The sequence below is a fragment of the Myiozetetes cayanensis genome, unplaced genomic scaffold, assembly GCF_022539395.1.
Source record: "Myiozetetes cayanensis isolate MyiCay16 unplaced genomic scaffold, myiCay2020 scf1, whole genome shotgun sequence".
NCBI classification, from domain to species: domain Eukaryota; kingdom Metazoa; phylum Chordata; class Aves; order Passeriformes; family Tyrannidae; genus Myiozetetes; species Myiozetetes cayanensis.
The window spans coordinates 31,955,657-31,980,371 of record NW_026086604.1 but is presented as its reverse complement, the minus strand read 5'-3'; the positions used below and the strand labels follow the sequence as shown (position 1 = coordinate 31,980,371).

The following is a 24,715-nucleotide window of genomic DNA, read 5'->3' as shown; positions in this document are numbered from 1 at the left end:
AGATAGTGGCTGGATCACAACTAGAAGGAAGCATGCCTTCTATAATTCAGACTCTCCTCAAATGCCTATACGTCAAAGAATATTTAAAAACAAACCCACACAAAAAACAATTGTGGGAGAAATCTACACACATATATAACACAAAACACACAAACACCCAAAAGGCAGTGAATTGCACAAAATATGCTCAGATGACTTCAGAACTATCAGTCTGTCCCAAAAGTGCAACTGGGTTTCTGATTTTGTAAGTGACAAAGTTTACAGGAAAAGGGCAATCGTTGGTTTCTAATTCACAAGACACTTTCACTTTTTCTAATCTGCCATGTATTTCATAGGCACAAACAAACCCAAAAGCCACTGAATGCCGTAGTATTGTCAAATAAGAGTTTATCAATTGGTCTTTTTGATAGTTTTAGTTTTGTAAACTTAAAACTCAATGAGGAAGATGCATGCATCTACACAAGGATCTAAGGAGCTGGTTGGGGGCCTTGTTTCCCAGACATCCCTCTGGAACCACATTCTCATCCCTTCAAGCCCACATCACCAACACAACAGCATAAAACTTTCACTGAGTCTTTTCTACCTTAGCAATAAATCTATACTGCAATGCGAACTATCAAAATCATTCAGACTGTTCAAATGACTTTTTTCTGTTCCAAATGGACTTGGCACGCTGGTCAGGAACTCGTCCAGTCAAACATAAGCAACAAAAGTGGAATTCTTCTTGCTAAGCTAATTGATGGTCCTACAAAAACGAAACGCAACTGCATATTCAAAACTTTCAAAGACGCACTGTATTAGAGTCACAGAGCGCCTTCCCCTCAGTGCCTGCTGTAATATGATCGTAATTGCTGTGAAAGGGCGAGAGACTGACTATATGTTAAATCCTGCCATCTGTAGGTGCTTTACACAGTTCCATTTGCTGCTGCCGGGTCAAAAGTTTACCCTATTTTCGCTTGTTCATAACCAATCACACAAGTCTCTGCTATGCGTAATCTTTGACCTACTCTCAAAGCAATTTTTGTATTATACAGTCATATGATTACACTGAAAAAACCCACACATTTTATTAAGAATACACTTCTTGTTGGTTAGCTTAATAATTATTATTATTTCCATATTCAGTAAGCATACTGTACCAACCTTGTTTTCTTCCCAGTTAACTCCCTTGGAGCACAATCACAGCGCCATGAATTCTCCAGCATTTCTGACTAGCTGCAATCCAGAACCACATGCAAAACACGGCTGGAAAGCATTTACACTATCTGTCGTTTTAAAAGTAGGGGGAAGGAACTGCTCACTTTGTCCTAACAGGGAGAGAAGACACTCTGTAAACATTTAAATAATGTTCACAGTGAAAACGAGGAAAAAAAAAAACAGTTTCTGAAACTTATTATTGTCATAAGAATATGCCTGTATATTTAGTTTAAATATTAAATATGCAAAAATATACTGCATGGAAACATTTATGCTACTGATAGTATTATTATTAAATATCTAAGGAACAAGTAGTCCCATGAACAACAGAATTAATTAAGCCTCATCTCCCACAGATTTATACCTCCTGATTGGTTGACTTTGGTGTCTAGAAAGGTGAAAGCTTTGAAGGAAGCATTTCCCACCGTTGGGACATTTGTTTAAAGCCTTTCTTTTCCCATCACTAGGATTCCCAGGCAACTAATATGATTATTTCATGCTTCAACCTTTCCCTATGTCAGGGCACCTTTAGGTGCTTCCATCTATACTCAGTTACTTATTTTCATAAAACTTGTGGGATCTGAATTCTGAGACCTCCACTGTGCCAAAAAAATGTGATCAGAAATAGGTTCAAAAGATATAAAGGGGAGATAAAGGGATGTGTGTGCATGAACACAGATGCAAGGTGTGACCTCATGAGCCTTGTTTGTACAGGAAAAGAGGTTAAAAATAAAGGAGAATATTTGACCTTATTACTATTTCACAGAAAGCTAATTTAGATGGGCCAAACTAAACATCTGGCTATACTAACAGATCACCTAAAAGTAATATCACAGTATTAAAATCCATCTCGTACATTTTGCTAGACAGTTTTTAAAGAAAAACAGACACATGGGTGCCATTTAGCCTCTAATAGGAGATATTAAGAGATAATTTTCCACACATATGTATTTTACTGTAATCTATGATACGTGATAGATTTGTGATACTTTAAATTTATTTAATATAGCATTTATGAAAGTGTGTTCTGTCTTCAAGAACATAAACACAAGTCAGCACTCCCATGAATAGTTATATTGCTCCATTTCACATTTGACCCTTGGTTGCTAAACCCTTCGTAAATGTAGCAAGAGAATATAAGCCAGCCCATGCCAATGAGACCAGTTAATGTATACCAGTGAATAATCAAACCCTTCTAGGTATGTCATAGAATATGCTCACATACAAAATTCTAATAGTTATGAAGTTCAATAATTTACTAAAAGACAGAATAAAAATTACCCCAAACAAATAAATAAAAATACAGATTTTGAGGCCAAAATAGTCCACCATCTCACCTATTGTACAACAAAGACCATAGGATTTTACTTAGCAGCTCCTACAGCAAAGACCAAGACCTTAGATCTGCAAGTACATCTCTTTAGAATGCTATACATGAAGTCTTACAATACTTCCATCACATACTACTTCCATAAACTGATCAGTCTTACTCAATGAGATGTTTAGAAAACAGAAAAAGCTACTGATAATGTTGTGTTTCTTTTAAACAAGTAAATAAAACCCAAAGTAAAACAGATATCAACATTTTAAAGCAATGGAAGAGATTTATCTAACGGGGAAACATGTTGGCAAATGTTACCTTATATATAAATCTAAAAGGATTAATTATGAAATTATTAATACTAACAATTACATACCAGATATTAGCTATTACCCGAAGTTCTATACAACACAGATGTTTGTTATAAATACTACATACATAAATACAAAAAATAAACTGTGTGTACATTTACACACAGCATTTAGACATCTGTTAACATGACTGGTATCACCTATGATCCAGGCCAGGAACAAGTGAATAGTCTTTTGCCCAGGGGAAAGAAAGATGGATGCTGTTACAGGAAACTTACTCCACTCAGTTTATCAGCAGCAAAATGAACAGCGGAAAAAGCCTGGTTTAAAAGAAGAAACAGAGAAAACAAGGCAACAGAACTGACTCTTAAAACGCAAAGAGGAAGGTATCCAAAGGTATCTACAACATGTCTCAACACAGGGAAATTTTTCATCTTGGCAGAGAAGTCTGATCTAGAGCAGAGCTCAAACAACTGCAAGAAGAGTGAAGAAGTGAAGCTGAGAACTCAGGAAACCTGACTCAAACCCCAAGGTGATCCAGTAGCGTATAAAGGCACTTGGTAATTTGTGCAAGTTTGTGCATCTCTTCTTATTTTTCTACAGTGCAAAAAGTGATTTTAAAAAGTTTGCAACTGACTGTGAATTTATACTATTTTCTGTATTACTGGGGTAATTTCAAGAGTTGAACACTGATCTTGGTAGTGTGGTTAGCTGACTCATGAGGGTCCCATTCCTGATAAGGAGAAACAATCTGTCTCCAGCAAAGAGATCTTTCATGCCAGAGCCAGAAATTTTGCAGGAGCCTAATGAGGTTTAGGGGAATTTACAAGTACCTGGATTTTATGCCGGTTCATCCCCATGATGGAACTGCCCTGCAGGAGAATTTCTTTCTTTCAGTTTTAAGAACAACAATTCTGCTCTACATATTAGAGATGAGGCCAATTGTAGTAATTCCTTACAAAAATGCAGATATTGCCCTATTTGACTGTATTTGAGTTAAGCAATCCAGATTATTTGTACAAATACACATACACAAAAGTAACGAGTTTTTTCTATCATCAGCTGAAAGAACAAGTTATCGTAAATTGAGATCTTATAGCTAACACCCAATTTGTATATGATTTTTCTATTGTTTCATTTTCATCTGAACCATCTTCATTAGTAAAAGAGCTTAATGGTTTCGTAAGCATGAAAATCCTTAAAACAGTGAATCCGGAAAGTTACCAAAGTTAAAAATTATAAATCTTATAAAAATCTAATTTAGTATTTAAACTTATGATGACACAAACACACAACCAAGTGTGGAGATTATTGTTATAGGCATTTGTTTTGGATGACCTGCACAGACTAAAAAGGTATTCATTGTTCTCACATAATGGGTACATGTATTATCTCAGGATAATAAAAACTTTATATACTATCACTGCATACCAATGAGGAGTGCACATACAATTTTAAGCATTTTACTAATATTATTATGTTTATATATACAGAGCTTTTGAGCTTCCCATGGTCTTTTCTGGTACAGTCTGCTCTAGGTACAGTCTCAAATTAATCTTGCAATTTTCCTAAAAGGTAATATAAAACTATAATATCAAAATCCAGTAAAAAAATTAGTATTTATCTTCTCAAATAGAAATTAGAAGTTTGAATTTGAATTACTTCATATGCAAATAAAATGCTTTTCATATGGCATGAGAGTTTGTAATTCATAAGGTCATTTTTAATGCAGTGTTTTTAAAGGATATGATTTTCTATTAAAAGAGGACACTTATTACAAGAGGTTGGCAATTCCATTTCAGTAGTTTGATGCAGAACCTCCCACCAGCTAATTCTCACAGACCTCACTTCCCAGTCTTTGGGGCAGTCACGAACCTGGCCAGCCTGCACAAGCCACAAGTAGCTACTCCAGAAATATTGTCAAGATTTCCTCATGGAAACAAAGTTGGACCACAGGAGAAGGGAGACACTTCCACTCCCTTGGAGACAGTCCTCTAAACTGGACTGTAGCAAGCCTCAAATATAGTCCAGTTGCTGGGCAGCATTTGCTGCTGCAAAGCTGCTCTCCATCTCCTTTGGTAAAAAGCAGAGCAGATGGAAATTTCCTGTAGGCTGGTCTTGGCCCAGAGACTACTGTTTGGACCATACTCCTCCAGGAATAAGAGCAATCCATTCATTGCATCAAACTGACTGGCCCTACTGTCCTCTTTTACAACACAACCAAGCTCAATCCCTTAAGTCAGTGATAAAACACAGCGCAATGAGAGCACATTTCATCAGCTGTGCCTGGGCTAGGAACTAAGCCATGAAGGAAAATATGGCCATGTCACGCTAAGCAAAGAAATACATGAGTAATTCTGGCAAGCACCTAAGATAAGGCTCTTCTGAATGACTGATGGTAATGTAATATTGATGCTATAATAAATTATTACCTACAGACACAGAGTAAGCAGACACAGCAGCAGAAGCTGTACAACCATCCTCTTCAGAATGGTAGCTGTATGTTCTCTTAAAACATTGGAAGACAAGAATAGGAAGAAATCCTTTATACAATTAAACATGTTATAAACCTGTTTTTATTTAGAATGAAAGAAACACTTCAGTATATGTAACAATCATGGGGCTTTTTTACAGGATGCAAAGGAGTTCTGACTTTCATTGGTCCTCCCTTGTCTCCACTGTTAAATCATAGTCAAAACCACTAGGGAGCTCAAAGCACAACTCTGTCCTGACTTCTGTTCCCTTTGCAATCACTGTTGGATATATCTTGGCTGTCACAAAGAGGCTGTTTCTTCTCTCAAAACTCCATTCAGAAACAATAGTCAAGGTTCTCATCACTGATGTAGCTCTTCTGGTTCTTCTAGTGACAACAAAATGGGTTAGCCAGCTTTTCTTGAAGAAGTGAAAACCTTGGGACAGGATAAAATAATCCTTTTAAGGACTTCTTTGGATAAAGACAAAAATGGTCACTATGAATGTATGATATTCCACTATTTATCTGACAGTTGAAGAGGACAGCTAGGAAAGGGAAGGGAAATGTTCTATATTATGTTTAAGACAGAGTAATCTTTATCAAGCTCTGCCTAGAGGTTTCTCACAGGGATTTGCAAAATGAAGTGATTCCTAATGAAGGAAAGGTCCACTGTCAATTACCGTATGCAGCAAGTGCTGCAGCTTCATTAACCAAGCAGAGTTTCCCTGGAGAAACTCTCCTGAGAGAGCAAACTTGCCCTGGAAAGGCTCCTCAATGGCTCTTTCCAGCCAGAGTACATGGGGAGTATTCAGTAGGTATTTGCTGCTCAAGTGCACGATATCAGCAGAGACAGAGAAGTGTGACAGGCATTTTCTGGATGAAAAGTTAGGGCTCTCCTCAAAGGCTCCCCAAGCAGCCTAAAACATATTTGAACCAACCCGAGAGTGTACGTGAGCAGAAGAGAAACTCTTTCTTATCCTTTTGTATTCACGCTTTTCTGTCACACTAAGTGCATGAGAAGAGTCAAAAGCAGGATGGGTGAATTAACTCAGAAAAAAACCGTCCAAAAAAGCTGAGCAATCAGTCCTCAAAAAATTAATGATAAAAGACTTTGAATAAAGCCAATTTGTAATGGAATGTAAGAAGGGAAGTCCCTAAAGAGAAAAAACTGTCTACCAGCTCTGCAGCAGGTTTTGCTGCCCCATGCAGTTTACCATGGCAAGATGCCAACTTGGCAAGGCTCACTCTTCTCCAAGGAGCCTGGCAGCGTGCCAGCCACACTCACAGGTCTCATTGCTGCTGCCAAGCTCGAGGGGCAACTGAAGACCCTCTTCTGTAAATCTGCAGATCTGGTTATGACTGGAAATATTTGTGTTTTAAAACGTTCTTAACCAAGTCAGGTTCCCTCTGTGTTTATATAGTGACTGAACAGGCGAAACAGAATACTTAACTGAGCTAGAGAAAATGAGCCACAGATTGTTAATTATATGGCTATTTGCACTTTGACTGGAAGAGGAAGTAAGCTGGTTATAACTACTTTGGGCTTTACTCCTGCAACTGCATTGAAACCACATTTATGACAGCTGAAACTGTGCAATTTTATATAAATGTGGGTGCTTCCTGTTTTTGAAACAAGCCCTTGTCTGCCTGCCCTTACCTCACGGTAACGTCACTAGAACCAGAATGTATTAAATGTGCTCAGTTTTACTGACCTTAAGACCTTATTTTACTGTTTTAAACGTGTAGATAAAATGCATTTATTGGACTACTGTTGCCAAGCATCTCTATTTCTAGGACCTAACTGTACTCCTTGGGCATTAGGAAACACATGTTTTTCACGTGTGAGACTGAAAAGCCTGACTATCACCGGGGCGTGCTCAGTCCCTGGTGACGCGGTCATGGTCACTCTCGGATGGGGAGGCAGGTGCATTGCACTCCCCCAGCAGGCAGGCTGCACTCCGGTTAACACAGGCAAGGAGATCTGTTCAATATGCAGCATTTCAAGTAATTTGTAATAGCAGCATTATTATTTTGCACAGTATAGTATTCATTCTTCACTGGGGTAAGTGTATGTTCAGTCTTATAAACACTGAGCGTGGGGAGTAACACAGTCCTCCTTGCATAAATTGAAGAAAATCTCAATTTGACTAGAAGATAATTTTGAAAATATCATTTAACAAACCTAATAAGCAGCAGTATATGTTTCCTGTCCTTTTCTCTCATTTTGCTTATTTATGTTAATTGGATCTCAAAAACCAAACTTCTGCAATGAGTACAATTACATAAATCAGCACCCTGCTTTTCCAGTGACAGTCATTTTCCTACAAGGTTACATCAGGAAGACTGATCATACTGTTCAACTGAAAAGCAAATGCATATCCAGTAATTACGGATGATAAAACATGATAATTTTTACCAAAAAAAAACCCCACCCACATTTAATTTACAATGTACTCCTCCAGATTTAGTTTGGGACATGCTGCTTGAGAGTCGAGTACCTCTATATGAATGCATGATATTAACTGTCAAGACCACAGAGAGAAGGGGCAGCATTTCTACTACCTTTGTTTGGCTCTTTGAGACCACAACCTCTTATTTCAGACCACTTGATCCTACCCTTTAGCTATAGGAACTTGCCACCTTCACAGTGCTAAGAGAAAGTGCTAACAGAAAGTAAAACAATTACAGACCTCTTGATATCACACTGAAGGAAGATTAAATAAAGGTTCGCTTTAAAAGGCCTTGTGCAAAAATCTTCAACTAAAAGAAATACTAAAGCTAAAATTTCAAATTCAATTACACCTGATTCATTGATTTCTCTCAACTTTAAAAGTAAACAGAGTATACAGTTTAACTCAGGCACTCCTTAGAAACACTTCCCTTGGTTGCATTCTTCCTGTTTTAAGTCAAGGCATGGTTTGGAAGCCAATTTACAACTAAAAGAGGCTGGTCCTGCAATCCCTCACTTCCAGGCCATCAGCAGCAGAGACATTTGTCAAACTCTGCAGTTAAGAAGTTCAAAGAGTTCAAGAGCCAGCCAAGTGACCCAACCAAAAATGCAGTTAGCTGGCCACTGGTTTGGCTCTCTGAGCCAGCTCAGCTGAGAGTTGCAGCTGCAGCAGCACTGGCACAAAGGAGAAGGGGTAATACCTCAGCATAGAGGGTGCAATCCACACTTTTGGAAGCTGTTGGACCAATGCTAGCTGTGATGATGCTGTATTTGTGGCATCTCCACAAAAACTGGCCCCATGTTCAGCCCCTATCCTCCAAACAAGGGAGAACACAGAAAAATCCAATTCATGAAGTGCATCTAGAGCTGCCCAAATCAAAGGGACTCACTGAGCTACAAAGTCTCAACTCATGTTCTTTTTTTTTGACTGAAGCCTACTGTTTCTACATGCAAGTGCTCAAGTCCAGATCTTTGCAAAACTTATTCCCCAAAGTAATGTGAGCATTTCTAATAAGCAAAAGTAAAAAAAAAGACTTAATGAAGGCAACCCAGATTAGCTGAATGACACATCACAGTGGAACAATTCTGCTGTTAAAGACCATGCAGATGTTATGATGGAGGCAAAGAAAGTCTTTCTTTAGCTAAGCACAGCTGCTGCATACGACTTCAAAAAGACTTGGCACAGGATTTCAGCCACAAAACTTTCCCCTCACTTCATTTCATGAGCGTCATCTGCAACTTCAGTGAGCTGCACCAAGGACAAAAACAACACACAGGGAGTTTGGAACATCTTATCAGCAACAAGGCAGCTTCTTGCACTGCCAATGCTCACATGCACCTTCAGAAAACTCAACTACACATCTCCATTCCTCATCAGCCCAGCAATCCCTCAAAAGCAATGATGTCCCACACTGTTGTCCCTCCTATTTATACCTCCATTATCTTCTGTTTTAAAAAAGACAAATGACTACATAATTAACATTTATTAAAGCTTTAAAAATAGCCATAATTAACAGATAATTTCCTTTACTTTTTCAGTAACACTAGAAAGTATTATCAACTTCCGTTCACATCCCTCATACACTAAGCTACTCTGAACAGACATCCTGACCACAAAGCTGAAAATGCCATAGCTTACAATCACATTGAATCCACATGCTTAATGCTAGTCTTGTATTTTTCATGTAACATCCGTACTACAAAGAAAAGATATATTCACTGTCTAAATTCAAAGTTCAGCTTTCCCTTTCAAATGTGTCAAAGTATTACAGTTAGTTATATGTAGTACATAAGAAAAACTTGCATTGATTTTATATATTTAACATAAAGCACACAGAAACTTGACTGGCACTACACCTGTGATTTCCTTTCAGTGGTGATTTTGTTAGGAGATGCACCTGAGAACTTCAACTGCTTTAAGGAGCATGTATGTGTATGAAATTAAATTAGAGCATTCCTGACACATGGGAATAGAATCTTAGGAACTGTTTTTAATTTCTCCCTTCTTTCTTCTTTTATTAATTCATATGACATCACCTCGCTGACTCTATAACATTCTTAGGTATTTACCATGTAAAGCAATAAACTGCTTTGTCACCTACAATATTTTTTCCACAACGGTGAAGCTACAAAGAAATAGTCCAAATGAGAAAACAGCAATAGAAGCAACTAAAATTCTGTTAATGCTCAAACTTCATAAGTAAAACAAAGCAGAAAAAATGCAGAAACAAAGAAATACAAATAGAAATGCACTAGAAATAGAAATGCAATTTAAAAATTGCTCAATTACTTCACTATCAAGAACTTGATACAAAGCTGGAAATCCACAACTTTAAAGACTATTAGTAATATTTATTAAAAACAGTGAAGAAAACTCATTTGGGCAAAGGTAAAGCTTGAAATACTAGAAATATTAACAACACTATTACCACATTCATGAAAATATAACACTTCAACATGACCTACTTTAATAACAGTAAAAAAATTAAAGAATATGGACACTAATGTCCTGACTGTACTGATCCAGTAAAATACCATCTACTTCTCAGAATCAGTAACAGACTCACTAAACTGAACCAATTTGTTCAACAGATGGTTCAGTTGACTGAAAAAAATTTTACTTTCCTGTTGTAGAAATAGAGTGCACTGAATAAAATTCCACTATTATTAGCAGGATTCACAATATATTAGCTCATTATTAGCTTCCATTTCCATTCTTTCTCTCTTTCACACAACAGAAAACATTTTCCATCCTGGATTAGATGTGACAATGAAATGAAGTTGGCACACTGATAAAACAAGTCACCCTCCTCCTCTCTGCTCCCACCCCCCCTGCGTTTTATGGGATACACAGGAACGGCAGAGTTTTTATTTTTCTTGGCGTTCCTCTCCCCACATTAGCTGATAATCTCCCCCGTGTAGCTGTGCCAGCGCACTGCCCTGCAGGCCCACAACACCCCTGCTGTTCCAGTCCCATGCTTTTCTCCAGCGGGCCCTGCAAATCGTGCGATCCTTTCGAAATGTGTGCTATTGCGTCAGTCTAATTGCAACATCATTCTCAATGCTCTAGGTAAAGCAAATAATTTCATTTTTAACTTCTGCTCATAAAACACAGATTGTCCCCCCCACCGCCCCCGCCGCCTTTTTCGTTTATTTTTAAAGATTTAAAGAAAGATTTGCACAAACTGCACAGCAGTAGTCAAACAAAAATACCTTATGTTTTCTTAGAAAGCAGCACTTACATTGCTCAACACCTAAAGCATTACTGCAGCCTTTCACAGAGCCATATGCAGTAGATCCCCTGTGAGCAGGCTAGAAGGGGAATGTACAATCTTACTCTGTGTATTTAATATAATATTCAGCCATTATCAAAGCTTCATAGTTTTTTTTTTTCCCCCTCTCTCTCTCTTCCCTGCAATAGAGAGTAACAGCTTATCTGGCAAACACACTCACTATGTTTCTAGTTTTGGTTAATTCATAAAATCTGATCTAATGCTAGATATTTTGCATTCAGTTTAGCTAAGTTAAAACAATATTTAGCGAACCATGCCTTGGCCAAAAAATTCTCTGTTATCTGCTGATTACAACAGCATTGTAGCTAGCTGTGGACATCACACTAGGAAAATACAAATCCTGAGCCTGAGGAAATGCAGATGAAATTTTGACCTCAAGCCACTCTGATAGTGGGCATTACAAACACAGTCTACTTAGTATCTGATACAATAACCAGGCACAAGAGGCATGTGCCTGCAACGCATGATGAATTTAGATGTCATTTTGGTTTTATGTACATATATTATCTGAATTGACAGCATCAAAAAATGCTGTGCTTCATTCTTGCACCCCAAATATCCTACATCATACAAACTAGTCTCTAGAGGCAAGCACTCACAGAAGGAAATAGCAGAAGTTAAGTTTCAGAAAGCTTAAACTTTGCCTTTGTTTGCTTTCGTGGCATGGAATATGTTGCAGTTATGTCATACTATTTCCACAGCACCTCTTCCACGTTCAAGAAATTACAAAATTACCACTAATCTACACAATAATCTGTTTAACTCTTGGCATTTGGCGTATGGTCCTATACCTTATTTAATGCACACTACTCAGTTGTGGGGCTTTTTTTTGGAAGACGGAACAAGTGATTTTTTTGTGAATTCAGTGGTACAGCTGGGTGCTTCATCAACATAATGGGTTAGTCTTACCATTACTCTGTTACTCCTAACTTAGAATAACTGTGTTATTCCTAGCTGCCTAACTAAAGCAGTGACAGCTTTAAGGTCAAAATGATTCTCCAATTCTGAAGACAACTTTGTCTCCAGTTTGGCATAACTCAGACCTAATTTTTTCTCAGTACTTAGCATTATGTTGTGCTTTATATAGCACTTTCAAACCACAGCCCCCACTGCCTCACTCCCAGTTACCAGTGCTCAGCACTTTTTCAAGTAAGATCCAAAGATCTCAAGTCATCTGCAAGACAGTAAGACACATACTAAAGTTAGCAAAGACATGAGAAAAGTTCATTTTCAGCAACTTACCTAGCATCACCTAGGAAGTCTGCAGCACAGCCAGGAAGAGAGTCCCGCTCTCCAGGGCAGCATGCAGCTGCACAGACCACCGGAATGGCTCCTGCCTCCTGCAATCCCCTGCCTCGCCCACCACGTGCGTCCCGACTTCTGCTGGAAGTGAGGCAGGGGTACTACAGAGAACAGCCTTCTCCAACGCATCAACCAGATTCATTCCCAGAACAAGTCCATCCTGTACACAGAATGAAGCAGGGGGCCTGCAGAGAAAAAAAACACATCAGCACACGATTAAATACCATTAAATTGAGGGGCTTCCTCACAAAGGGCCAAATAAAAATTGGTTGCAAATGTGAAACAACTCTCTGCATGGAAATTAGCCAGAGGTGATGGTTAAAAACATTCTCAAGGAGCTTCTACTGAAATCAAAGAGTATTTACTTAATATTCAAAGATCTCTGGACCTTCCAGAACAAACTCCTTTGCCTGTTTTCCTCAAGCCATATCCTCTAACCCACCTTGATTCAAGCCCTGGTCCTTCTTCATTCCTACCTTCAGCACCCTTGCCAAGTCTCTCCTTACCCTCACTCCTCAAGGTTTTTCATCTCTCCTGGCTCAGTCACTTCCAGACTTGGCTAGCAGTGCCACACTCTCCCCCCTTGACTCTCCCTATTTCCTTCATTCCCCAATATTAACTCTCCCTCTCACCCCAGGACTGTCTCCCCTGTTCACAGGCTATGGTATTTTGGCACCATGACCTCACTAGGGTCCCATGCATGTCAGTGTCCCAATGGGTTCACTTCTGACTCTCAGGTACTGAGGTAAAAGGCATGGGTTTTGTCCACCAGACCAGACTGCCCCCCAACTTCCAGGCCACACAGCTCTTACATGAGAGAAGTATCATGTCTTTAAAAAGATACAGTTTGGTAAATCTGAGAATTTTGCAGTGCTGACAAAGGCAAAGCTGTGACTCATAATCTGCTCTTCTTCCCCAGCGCCTATCACCAGTGCTTCCCACACTGCCATCTAACTCCTAGCCTCTGTTTCAAAGGGAGGGACATAGAGCATTTACAAAAAGAGGTTGTTGGTGTTGTTTTGTTTTTTTCTTTTTAATCTTCAGAGAGAAATAAGTTTTTCCACACATTCTCACAGCTAACTACATTACTGGGGGGGTGGGGAAGCCAGAGGCAACTGCCTAGCCCCAAAAACCATTTTGTAAAGTTATTAAAAAACTCTGAGGAGCATCCTACACTGGGAAACACCAGGTAGCCTTCCTTACTGCAACTACTGGCATTCCCCTTTCAGTTCTTAATAGCTTAATTCATTCAGCTCGCTGAAATGAATCCTAACACCTGAGACCAGTGGTCAAACGGAGGAGGAGCAGCTGCAGATGGACAGTGCTGGAGTGAACCCCGTGCCATTGCAAGCCGCCTTTGCCTTCACCACCAGTTTTGTTGCATGCCTACAAGCAGTGTCCAAATAGCACCATCAGACAACAGCACACAGTCCAGCTAGCATTTCTTTGGATGCTGTTGTTTTCATCAGAGAAGTGATCAATGACTGCCTGAACAGCTGTAGCTCTCAAAAAATACTTCTAGGTCATGAAGACCTGAAGTAAAATGGGTGAAGGTCACACACAGCTAAAAGATAATTTAAGCAAATCCATCTTACTTTACATTTGCACTTAATTAGGAGCAGCCCTTTATCAATTGCAAAGAGGAAGGGTAACTGCATACAATACTATTGCTTGTGATCACCTGCCCCTACCTGGATGGGAAATAGCCTTCTTGTATGAAATCCAGGGAAACTTTTTCTTTCCATTTCTCTAATGTAGCAGTTATTTATCATAGCTTTATCTTAGTGAAAAACAAATGCAGCACACTGTCAAGTAATATACAGAAAAAGGAAAACCTCTCAAAACAGGCAACACATTATTTTAGAGCAAAGTCCAATTTACAGATTTTTATACTGAGCTCTTAATAGCAAACAGGACAACAATTTCTCAGTGGCTCTTGTAAATACTCTGCACAAACGTGGTCCAGAAGAGCAGACCAGGAAAAAACAAAAACATTCTCACATGCTTACACACAATGCAAATCATAATATGGATTAAATGCACTATGCCATTTATTTTTCAATAAGAAATAATCATTTCTAAGGAATGACTAACTATTCATGTGAGATCCTATTTAGTCTAGAGATATCTGATCTATGGCAAAAAAAAGTATGGGACCCACATGCAGACTCCTCGAACGTTTGTGTTAATTCTTATGAAAATAAACCGTGAAGCTTCAACTTCACTGTGTAAAACAAAAGGAGCATTAAAAGCTCATTTCCGTCTTCAAAAATTACTAATAAATAATTTAATTATATCTTGAATTCAATTTAGTAATGAAACTGGCTATCAAGCATCTATATGTATTTTTTAAAGGCCAGAATAATTATCTGTTTGCAAGTTACAGTTAAGATGGAAAATATAATTAGGTTGAATGAAACTTCAGTAATTGAATCACGGAAACTACACAAAACTTCTTGCTTAAGAAACAGAGAGCAGAATTTCATGCACTATTTCATTTGGCAGAGCATAACATTTGCTGTCGGCAAAGGACTTTTTTCAATGAAGAAAAAGGAAAGGAAAGTATTTCCAGTCATATAGCATTGCCCAAGTGATTAGAAGTATCAGGCACTGGTAACTGTCTCTCAACTGTAAGCAACTGCAACAGATTTTGCTCCTACAGGCTACCATATAGTGTTCCTAAAAACTCATCTGAAGTCCAGCAGACCTCCAAAAAAGCTATGTGCTTTTTTAACATAAGCTAACCTAATTATTTTGTCATCAAAATCAATATTTATAGGCTACAGCACTACATCAAGCAGGAAAGCTTTAATGTAAAACAAATCATAAAACACTGATAATGGAAATGCTTGTAAAGGCTCCAGGATTGCAAGCATTTATGTAAGATTTGTGAATGTATAAACACTTGGTCATACATGTCAAGAAAAAGGTGAGTCTCGATGCAGTGAATTAAACAACAAAAAGACTAACCTTCCTTAGGACAGCGTATCCTACAAGGACCTAAGACAGCTGGCTGAAGTGTACCAAACATCTTATCCTACAGCAAAGACTCATCCAAGACCATAAATTCATCATAAGGTAAGATTCCCTTTTTCTTTTTGTTTCTAAGTAGTTTCAAGCATTTTTGAAATACAAATTATTCCTTGAAAACCTTCAACAGCTTTCTCTTACTAATACAATTATCACAAAAGCCACACGACAATGCGAATAGAGTGTACTTGCTATCATCAACAATACTGGCATCACTTGAGGAGGGATTCTTCTCTGTATGGTAAAACTAAGTCTGTTATTAAGCCTGTTTAGGGAAGCTCTTCTTTAAATCATAATTTCCTACAATACTAGAATTTTCAATTATCAAAAATCCCCAAATTATTACTCCTTTCTAATTTCAAGAAATATCTTGAAAAATTCTATAATTCTATATAACTATAAAATCCTATATACCAGCATCAATACAAAAACTACTTCATGCATTGATCAATATGTATAGTGTAGTTTACTCTTCTATTTCAATCTGTTCAAGTAACATGATACAATGGGTTCAGTATAAAACCTTATGGCTGTTATGCAAATAAACAGATTCCTACATTAAGGTTACTGCTCCACAATACATTGCACACAGATGCTCACAGCTTGCCCTCACACTGAAAAATAGGTGAAAATAGAAAAGCAAATTTGTACCTGTATTCCATTGATTTTACTGACTTTAGGCATACTATTTAAAAAAAAAAAAAAAAAAGAGGAGTTACCAATACTGACCAGCATCTACATCTTCCAACTGCTGTGGCACTGCATCCTTAATTTTGTGGTTCACTGTCATACAAAACAAAGCCCTTGTCTTGGAAACCCAGTAAAGCACCATAAGTACCCACAAAACCAACCCTCTGCTAACCTCATCCCTAGCACCATCATGGGTTAAAGGTAGTTCTGCTTAAGTTAAATATTTTTAAGGTCAAATGACTTTTCCATTCTCTACCAATTATTGAGGGAAACACCAGGTCCAAAGTGAGTCAAAGTGTCACAGCTCTGTGGAATCAACTCACATCTCCCAATGACTTTTTCTTAGGATTTACAGCAATTTCCAGCACCTCAAACACTGTTCCAACTGACCAAAGCCTGGTCATTTCATAAGCACTTCTTTTAGACCAGTATTTAAGCTCAACTCATTTCATGTACTCTACAGGAAAATTCATTTTTCTTAGTCTGTGAATGGCAGTGCCAAAAGAGCTACAGAGCAAACAGTAAAGGGTATATAGTAGTATGAAATCCATGTGCTATCTACTAAAATAAATCTACTTACAGTCTGTTATGTTTTCAAAACAATACACTTGAGTCTCAGATTTGTGAAAACCTGGAAGATATATACTTACACCTGATTTAAATTTTGAAGTAAATCAGAGAGTTATAAAAGTAAAATTGAGCAACAGCAGGGATACAAGAATATATTGCATAGAAAGCAAACAAAAAGTCCTTAGAATAAATGCAAGTACACCTCTAGTATTCTCTGGCCATTGAACTGGCTCTTAGGACATATTTCAGAGTGAAGATGACTGCTGGCACACATTTAGCTTGGCAATGTACCAAAGCAAACCTTTTAAAGTTATCCCCCTCTTATTACTGTGGCTTGGAAAAGAAATACACTGTGACCATTTATTTTTGTGAGCAAAACCCCCTTTTTGATACAGGGCTTTATGACTACTTTAAAACTATGCTTTAGTTTTCACTAAGGTCATATTCAGAAATCCAAAACTACATGATAAAATTCATACATTTGCTAAAGACAAAAGAAAGTTCTACATAGAGCAGAGAATTAAAAAAATAGGAGAACTGAGAAATATTATTCCTCCTAAACATATAAAAATGCACATCATGCAGTTTCCTTAACAAAATAATTATCATTAAAAGCTATTATAATGTTTGCACCTAATTTGTGAGATTATTTGAAAAAAAAATATCCTTTTTTACACTACTTTGCTATTCCAGTAGTATGCTTTGCTCCAGAAGTTGTAGACTTTGAACCTGAAATCCATGATAAGCAGGACATTTTCTAACAGATGCTGTGTGATTTCTACTCTACTTCCTGGGCTACATTTGTAAAACTTAATAATCTCCCTTTTGAGATCTCTTATTTGAACCCACAAATCCTTCCTCTCATGGAAATACCCCAAACACCACCACATTACTCTGGATAGAAATGCTCAAAGCGTGCTGTCACACCAGAGCACTGAGCCAACCTAACAGCTAACTACTATTAAGTTCCTGCGCTCCTGTCTCCTTTGCTTGTATTCATCCCATCCTGCTCAATTTATCCTGCCATACCAAACCTTGTCACTCACTCTTTGATGCTTCTCCCCCTTGCATAGATAGATTAACACTTGCTAGTCTGGAGAGTAGGAACGAGGCATGTTTGCTGGCAGGGGAGTGCATCTGTTTAAGCTAGACAAACCCTCTGAACTGTGTAACTCTGTCTCTGCAGCCTGATGAGATTATTGCCATCTCCTGTCTCTTTCCTCCCGAGGGTAAAGAATCTCTGAATTCCCCAACCAGCAGTTTCCAAGCTGTAATGCATGGTTGATAGCCACAATAAGTGCTCTATAGCTAATCCAGCAAAACTATATCATAGACCATAATTATAAATGCCTAAATTTCACAGATTTATAGTAGTAACCAGTGAGAAAATTTAGGAGTGGTAAAACATCCTCAAAACTTAAGGAAGCACCTAGTAACAAAGCTTGCCTATCTCAGGTCCTTGTGCAAGAACTGAAGAAAGCCCAGTATGGTCAACAGCCAGAGCACCCTCCATTCCTAATCTATGATACTTCTCTCATCTTCAGCCAGCGTGGCTGGCCAGTAGGCACCACACATTTAATACACTTCAAACTGGACTGTGCAGCAGTTATGAAAGTTTTGTTAAGTTTTTCAGCAAAGAAGGAGAAAAAAAAATCAGCAGTAACTTCAGTAGTTTAGTTCAAGTTGAGCTGCCTGGTTACTATTATTTTTCTTGCCAAGCATGCCTTTTTTTTTTCCCCCTTTAAGCCAACTCACCATCAATTCACTATGAAACCCATATGAAGGAACAGCTTCTCTACCGCATAATCTCTCCAAATGTGAAATGGTTTTAATGCTTATATCCAGTGACAATTACAACACAGAACCAAATAATTATTATATATTAATTCCATGAATTTCTGAGTCAAAAAAGAACATATAGCATTTAAATATAAGTTTTAAATGAGATAATTATACTCAATTTACTAAGCATACTACTATGCATATGTATTTATATAGATATACACAGATTATATATAAAAATATAAAACATACATAGCATATATACAATTTTAAAAAAAACTTCCCCAAAAAATGCTACTCGGTTCTTCTAAAAATCAAACCAGTTCCAATTTTATGACTAAATTCAGTGACTCATTTTTTTCTTTGGTTCCAGAATTTTTCTGCAGACACCCCCAGAAATGAGAAAACTGCTTTGATTCCTGCTGAATACAAATGCAGTAAGTTGCATCTCTCAAAAGAAAGAAAAATTTTTAATTGTTTCGAGTGTTCATTAAGTGCAAGTGGAATCACATGGAAAAGCTGCCGTATCTACAGCTCAGAGTAACTTTAGCAGCTTTTACCAAGTTGAAGCAATGCTCTGATGCAAGGCAGGGTGCAAAGAAATTCTGACTACATATAAATTAAAGGAGGTAAAGAGAGCTTTACACTTTGCTACAACCATCAATCACGCTCATTGCACCTATTCAGATCACTCTGAACACCCCCATGCCACCTTTCTGTCCTCCTTTCTTTCACAGACTATTGACCCACCTCATCCACTCCTTGAGTCACATGCGCCCTCCTCCCTTCAGCCCCTTTTTGGGAAGCTAAGGGTCATTAATATGATTGCTACCTGACTGGTTCATAACCAGGCAGGCCAGTTTTACTGCTGTCTTAGTGACTGCAAATGAGACAACTGTATTTTCCAGTTTTTTGAGGAGCCACTCCAGCAGGGAGTGTGTAGAAACACTGGTACACAAACCTGTCCATGGCTCTGCAGACTCCCAGCTCTTGCACCACACTGGTGCCATACCCTTGGTGTGGCTGGTACCACTGCACATAGGCAGGGCATCTGTGCAGGCAAACCAATCATCTTTAGATGTAATTTATCTTTTTCTCTCTAAAAAGTGGCCGGCTGGCATGCCTAACTCTATTTCTCCTCTTGCACCTCAGCTGGACAGTCAGCATCGCATTTCTATTAACAGCCTGCAAAAGGTTTCATAAACCATCCTTCAGTAGCACCAGGGCTTCCTGCCTCACATTTCTTCCACCTCCCCTTTCACCCTACTCTCTATACACCCCAAATCCTCATTCCCATCTATCTTCTTCCTGTTCATGAGGTAGGTCTTTCCGAGTGCCAACTTTCTGAGCTGCACCAGGAGGATGGGCAGAGAGGGAGCTGGGGATATTATGCTGAAGGTGTTAACGGCCACCATCAAATGGTTCTTTGATCTCCCGGCAATTACAGAGCTGGGCCTGCTAACCAGATGCAAGGGGCTCCCTCTTTCCCCCATTTCTTCCTTCTGCATCCCAGACAGACAGAAATGGCATCAACTTGAATGCAAGGCCCTATAAACCAATTCTAAGTTTATTTTGAATTTAAAAAGAAGAAAAGAACTATTTTGCTATAATAGAAGATGTCAGAAAGTGTTTGCAAACCAACAGCATAATTCTGAAGGAGACTCTTGTAACAACTCCCGTCTGCTTAAGAGCTGTCTGAAAATATGCAATTTGAGTGCTGAAGTTTAACAACAGTTGAAGTTCTCAGAAGTTCTTATCACAATCATATATAAAAAAAGAGAATTTTTAAAAGCTTCAAACACTAGATGAAAAGCATATGAGATTGGTTTAGTGCTTTCTACTAATTAGTACTGCTTTTATTATACAGGGCAAAGAAATGACAATTTTTTTCCTAAACTGGCAGTGAACAGCCAATTCAGTAAGCTGCGTTTTTGTTTTCTGTGACAGGGCAGTGGAAAAATCTCTTTCATTTATTAGGTCTGCAGAGACCAAAACTGGCTGGGTGTCAAACCTGCTTTGTAAAATCCCAGATCCATTCAGCCATGTGTAGATTCCATAATTCTTTATGACCTGTTATCAGTATCAACTTCACAAAAGATGAAACTTCGGTGTCTTCAACGAGCATTACTGCAACCCTTTATAAAAGGGAGCAAAAACCTGAACTGGCAGTTCAACACAGAAAGGAAAAAAAAACCCTAATGGCAGTGCCAAATTAAATTATTAGATTTTTTTTTTCTAGATGGGCTTTGCATAAAGATACAGAATTAGGTTTCCTACAATGGAGAATAAGCTGTGTAACTACGTAAATTTTAAAAACTCCCACTGTTCCATGTCCCACTGCATACACCTATGTTTAAGTGCCAGTTTCATCACCTCACTAGTGATTGCATAGTAGCCCGAGTTTGTCACGAGGCTGGCCTTAAGTTGAAAGGCCTGATGGCAACCTGAGATAGTAAAACAAACTTTTTTTAGAAGGATGGGGCTTTCATGACAGATGAAAACCAGCAGGGTGGAGTGATTGACTTGCTTTTAGCTACAAAAAGGATAAATTCCTAGATGGCTTTGATGAACTGAATAAAATGTGCTGCCGTGTTAAAAAGTCACTTCTAATATCGAATCAGGTGCACACTATATTATATCCAGGGGAAAATATTAAACACACCCAACATCACATTCTTACAGTTTTCATAGCAGAAGTTTATGAATAACAGCACTCACAACACTCCTTCATCTCAGACTTTGAATCTGAATTAATCATTTTATTCAACTGAAATATTCTTGGCTATGCTAAGATTCCTCTGTATCTGTCTATACTGACAGCATTTGTTTGAATTGCCCTTTTTTTTTTTTCAGCAATGCCTTCTATTGCATTCTTTGAAGTAAAAAGAACTGCAAACTAACTCACAAATGTTTCCCACATTATTAAGTACTGTAAATAATAATTTTACCATTAAACCGAGGAATTCTTGTGAAACATTCCATACGTTTCACATATGCTAGAAGCCTAGTGTCCTCATTCCGTACTCAGTTTGCAATCTTGCATCTGACACATATGTAAACATTAGTAGTCTTAACAACACCTGTCCATGCAAGCTACATGTATTTATCAGTACAGATAAACATGCATACGAGCACGTGATTTTCGTCTGAGTTTAATAAAATCTGCAGGGTCTTTAGGTCGTCAAAAAGTATGTGTAATTTTTATCACCACCACATAAACAGCCTTCTTTAATACTCCTCTCTTCACTAGGCAGTCTGCAGATCACAGAAGCACAGAGATTCTGAACTAAGTTTCAATTTCACAAGAGCACAGGGAATGTTACACAGCATCATTCCTCATACAGAGAAGAAGGGAATCTGTGCTCCTCACACACAGGTTTGCTACAATTCAAGCTTCATCCATAATTTGCTGATAGTTTGAGGGTAAGGAGTAAAAATTTTAGAAGCAAACAAACACAGCATTCATGAATACAACGTAGAAACAATTTAGCACTGTTTTAGGAGTACGATGTTCAAATACGGCTTATTTAACATTTCAGAAATCTGCTGCAAAACATTAAAACTCTGTTCTAATCTTTGTCCCTCGCTCAAAGCAAAACAGCTTTGTGTTGCCTCTAAAAATAGGGAGGGAGCAGTGGGGGATGGGAAGGGGAGAGAATAAGAGGATAAGTGGGAGTGATAACTGATACACCACATCGGCAGTAATTTTAAAAAGACCTGGTATTCTTAAAACTATGGCTTTCCTAACAAAGTCAGGCACATTCTCAATTATCAAATAAAAAAGGTCATCCTGTACTTTTTATTTTGTACATGCACATGCAAAGGAAAAAGGGAAAAGTTCTGTTTCATCTGTTACCAAAACCATCATTCTGCAGTCAACACTTTTAATGAAATACAGGCCAAAGGATTAGTCAGAACAGATTCATGGAAAAACAAAGGAAATCTGTATACAAATACAGGCCTACCACATAACTAAACCCAAGAGTAAATCCTGCTCAAGTACCTCCGAGTACTGTCCTACAAGGCTCCCTGCAATGGCTTCCATCACCCCAGCAATTAGCACCAACTGTAGCAGCCACTGCCCTGAAGTTGAGAAATGATACTTATATCATCATTAAAGCACTGAGTCAAGTATTCGAAGTATTCAATGTGTCAGCAATACAGTCCGTGCTACAAGTCTTCAGAAAATTCTTTTTTTAGGGAATGGGCAGACAGAGGCCTGGCAGGGAATACTATAGGGGAAGCTATTGGGCCATAGGGCAGGTTGACGCAGAACTATTGACCAGCTAGGAAGGTAAGTTAATTGAAAGCTACAGTGTAACAAACAAGCAAAGAAAGTCAACTGATTGTGCCTATCACAGAAAAACACTGTTGTGATGAGCCAGAGGCTGGCTGATGGATGGGCACGAGCACGGAGCATCACCAACACAGAGCTGCAGCACTGGCCCCGGAGAGGCAGAAGCAGCAACTCAACACTTTCCATGGCTTAACATTAGGTCAGTCTCGGCTGGGGCTTTGTGTGAGTAAACATGACTCTAGGAGGTTTTTTTCAGAGGGTTATTTTTAAATACCTGACCATATGAGCTTCCTTGGAATAGGAAAAAAGGGGAGGCAAAACTAAACAGTCATTACATATATGTTTAAATATAACATTAAAAAAACCCACAAAATACTTAAACTTACTAGAAATGTTCACTTTCATTTTAATTTTAAAGTTGGCAACAGACCTGGCACAAAAAAAGGTTATATTCTGACTGAGATGCAGCAGTGTGGAATTTCTAAAACCAGTATTTAAAACATATCATAAGAGGGGAAAAAAAAAAACTTGCTTAGAATCTCTTATTTAGAAAAGCAGCAATTTGGGTTTGAGTCCTTGCTCAGAGACAGTCAGTCACTCAGAACTAAAAAGCTCAAATGGAAAAGGCAATACTAATAAGTGCACAACAGGAGTTTGTGGCTGTACAGAGTTCAGTTAACAACAGCAACATCAACAAATAAGGTCAGGAGATTTGACCTACAGTTTTCTCAAAATTACTTTCCCTGCAAGAAGCATTTGCACTAATGCCAAAAAGGCACTTATAAGTCTTTATCTACTTCTGTTTTAAAATATAGACATAAACACATCTAGGTCTATGTAAATCATCTCAAAAGATGCAGTGGGATACTCAGAGGACACAGTTATAAGCGTTAAGCATTATCAAGAGAAAAGGCTGAGACTCAGAAAGAAAACAATTTCATCTCACGATATATTTTGGGAATACTGGTACTATTTGACTGCTGGAAATCTAATACCAGCAGTACCTATTAATATATTTAGAATCAAATTCCGTAACACTACCTAAAATTACAAAGCCAGTACCTGCTTGAAAACATGCTTTCAGTACACAGAGAGAAGCATCTGTATATCAATGAACCTTAAATCAACTGTCCCTTCCTGTTTCCTTGGGATTCTTTTGGCTGTCACTATCAATAAATGCATGCAAAAAATTGCATAGCTCTGCCAAAGTTCTGGTTAATTATCCATTTGCTGAAGTTTTTCTGTTTGTCAAACAAAATGTTTTGACAATGAAACAATAGAATTTGACAATGGAACAGCAAAATTTAAATATTAAAATTACATTACTTTATCTCAATATATGACACTTAAATAGCCATTGAAAGAATGTGACTTTCTCCTAGCATGCACATTAGTTTTCATGGTTACTTTAACTGCTTACTCTCTCATCTTTCCTTAGTTTTCTAAGTTTGGACTTTTATATCACTTCAAGAAACTGATTTTTTGACTTCAAGGAAAGTACACTCACCCCATATCACAAGACTGGAAAACAGAGAAATGCCAACCCTTTTTTCAAATAATACACCCCAAAAGAAACCCCTCAAACCAATTTGTTCTTCGCCTAAACCTACAAAGAGATGAAAAATACCAGAAAGACCCAGCCCTGAGTGATACTGGTTAATACAGGTTTACTCATTCTAATATTTGGATATTCAACACATTTTAATTCACTATGTGTACATCTGGATTTCTCAAATGACAATGCTTCTCTTCACATGGCAGAGCACTAAAAAAATTCTGTGCTATCTGTTCCAGACTGGTTTCCCTTCTGCTACATACACACCATATACTTGAGATGAACTGATAACCTACTTCTGGTTTTGCACAGTTACTGCAGCTAATGAAGTTGTTCATTGTTTATTGGAGAGGGAAAGAAGAGCAACATCGGCTTTTAACCAAACTCTGTGATGCTGTATGAATCTTTCCCACAGTGACCGTTTTTTAATGTTTGTTTCAGTTCC

The 24,715-nt window shown here is 38.1% G+C and overlaps 1 protein-coding gene across 5 annotated transcripts in view; it reads right to left on the bottom strand.

Moving 5' to 3' along the window:
- NCOA2 (nuclear receptor coactivator 2) overlaps positions 1 to 24,715 on the bottom strand; it is a 189,355-nt gene that overhangs the window by 109,476 nt on the left and 55,164 nt on the right. For all 5 annotated transcript variants that reach the window (XM_050318852.1, XM_050318880.1, XM_050318861.1 and 2 more), the window contains one exon: positions 12,287 to 12,531. The gene's annotated coding sequence lies outside the window, so the exon portion shown is untranslated. The remainder of the gene's footprint in view (positions 1 to 12,286; positions 12,532 to 24,715) is intronic.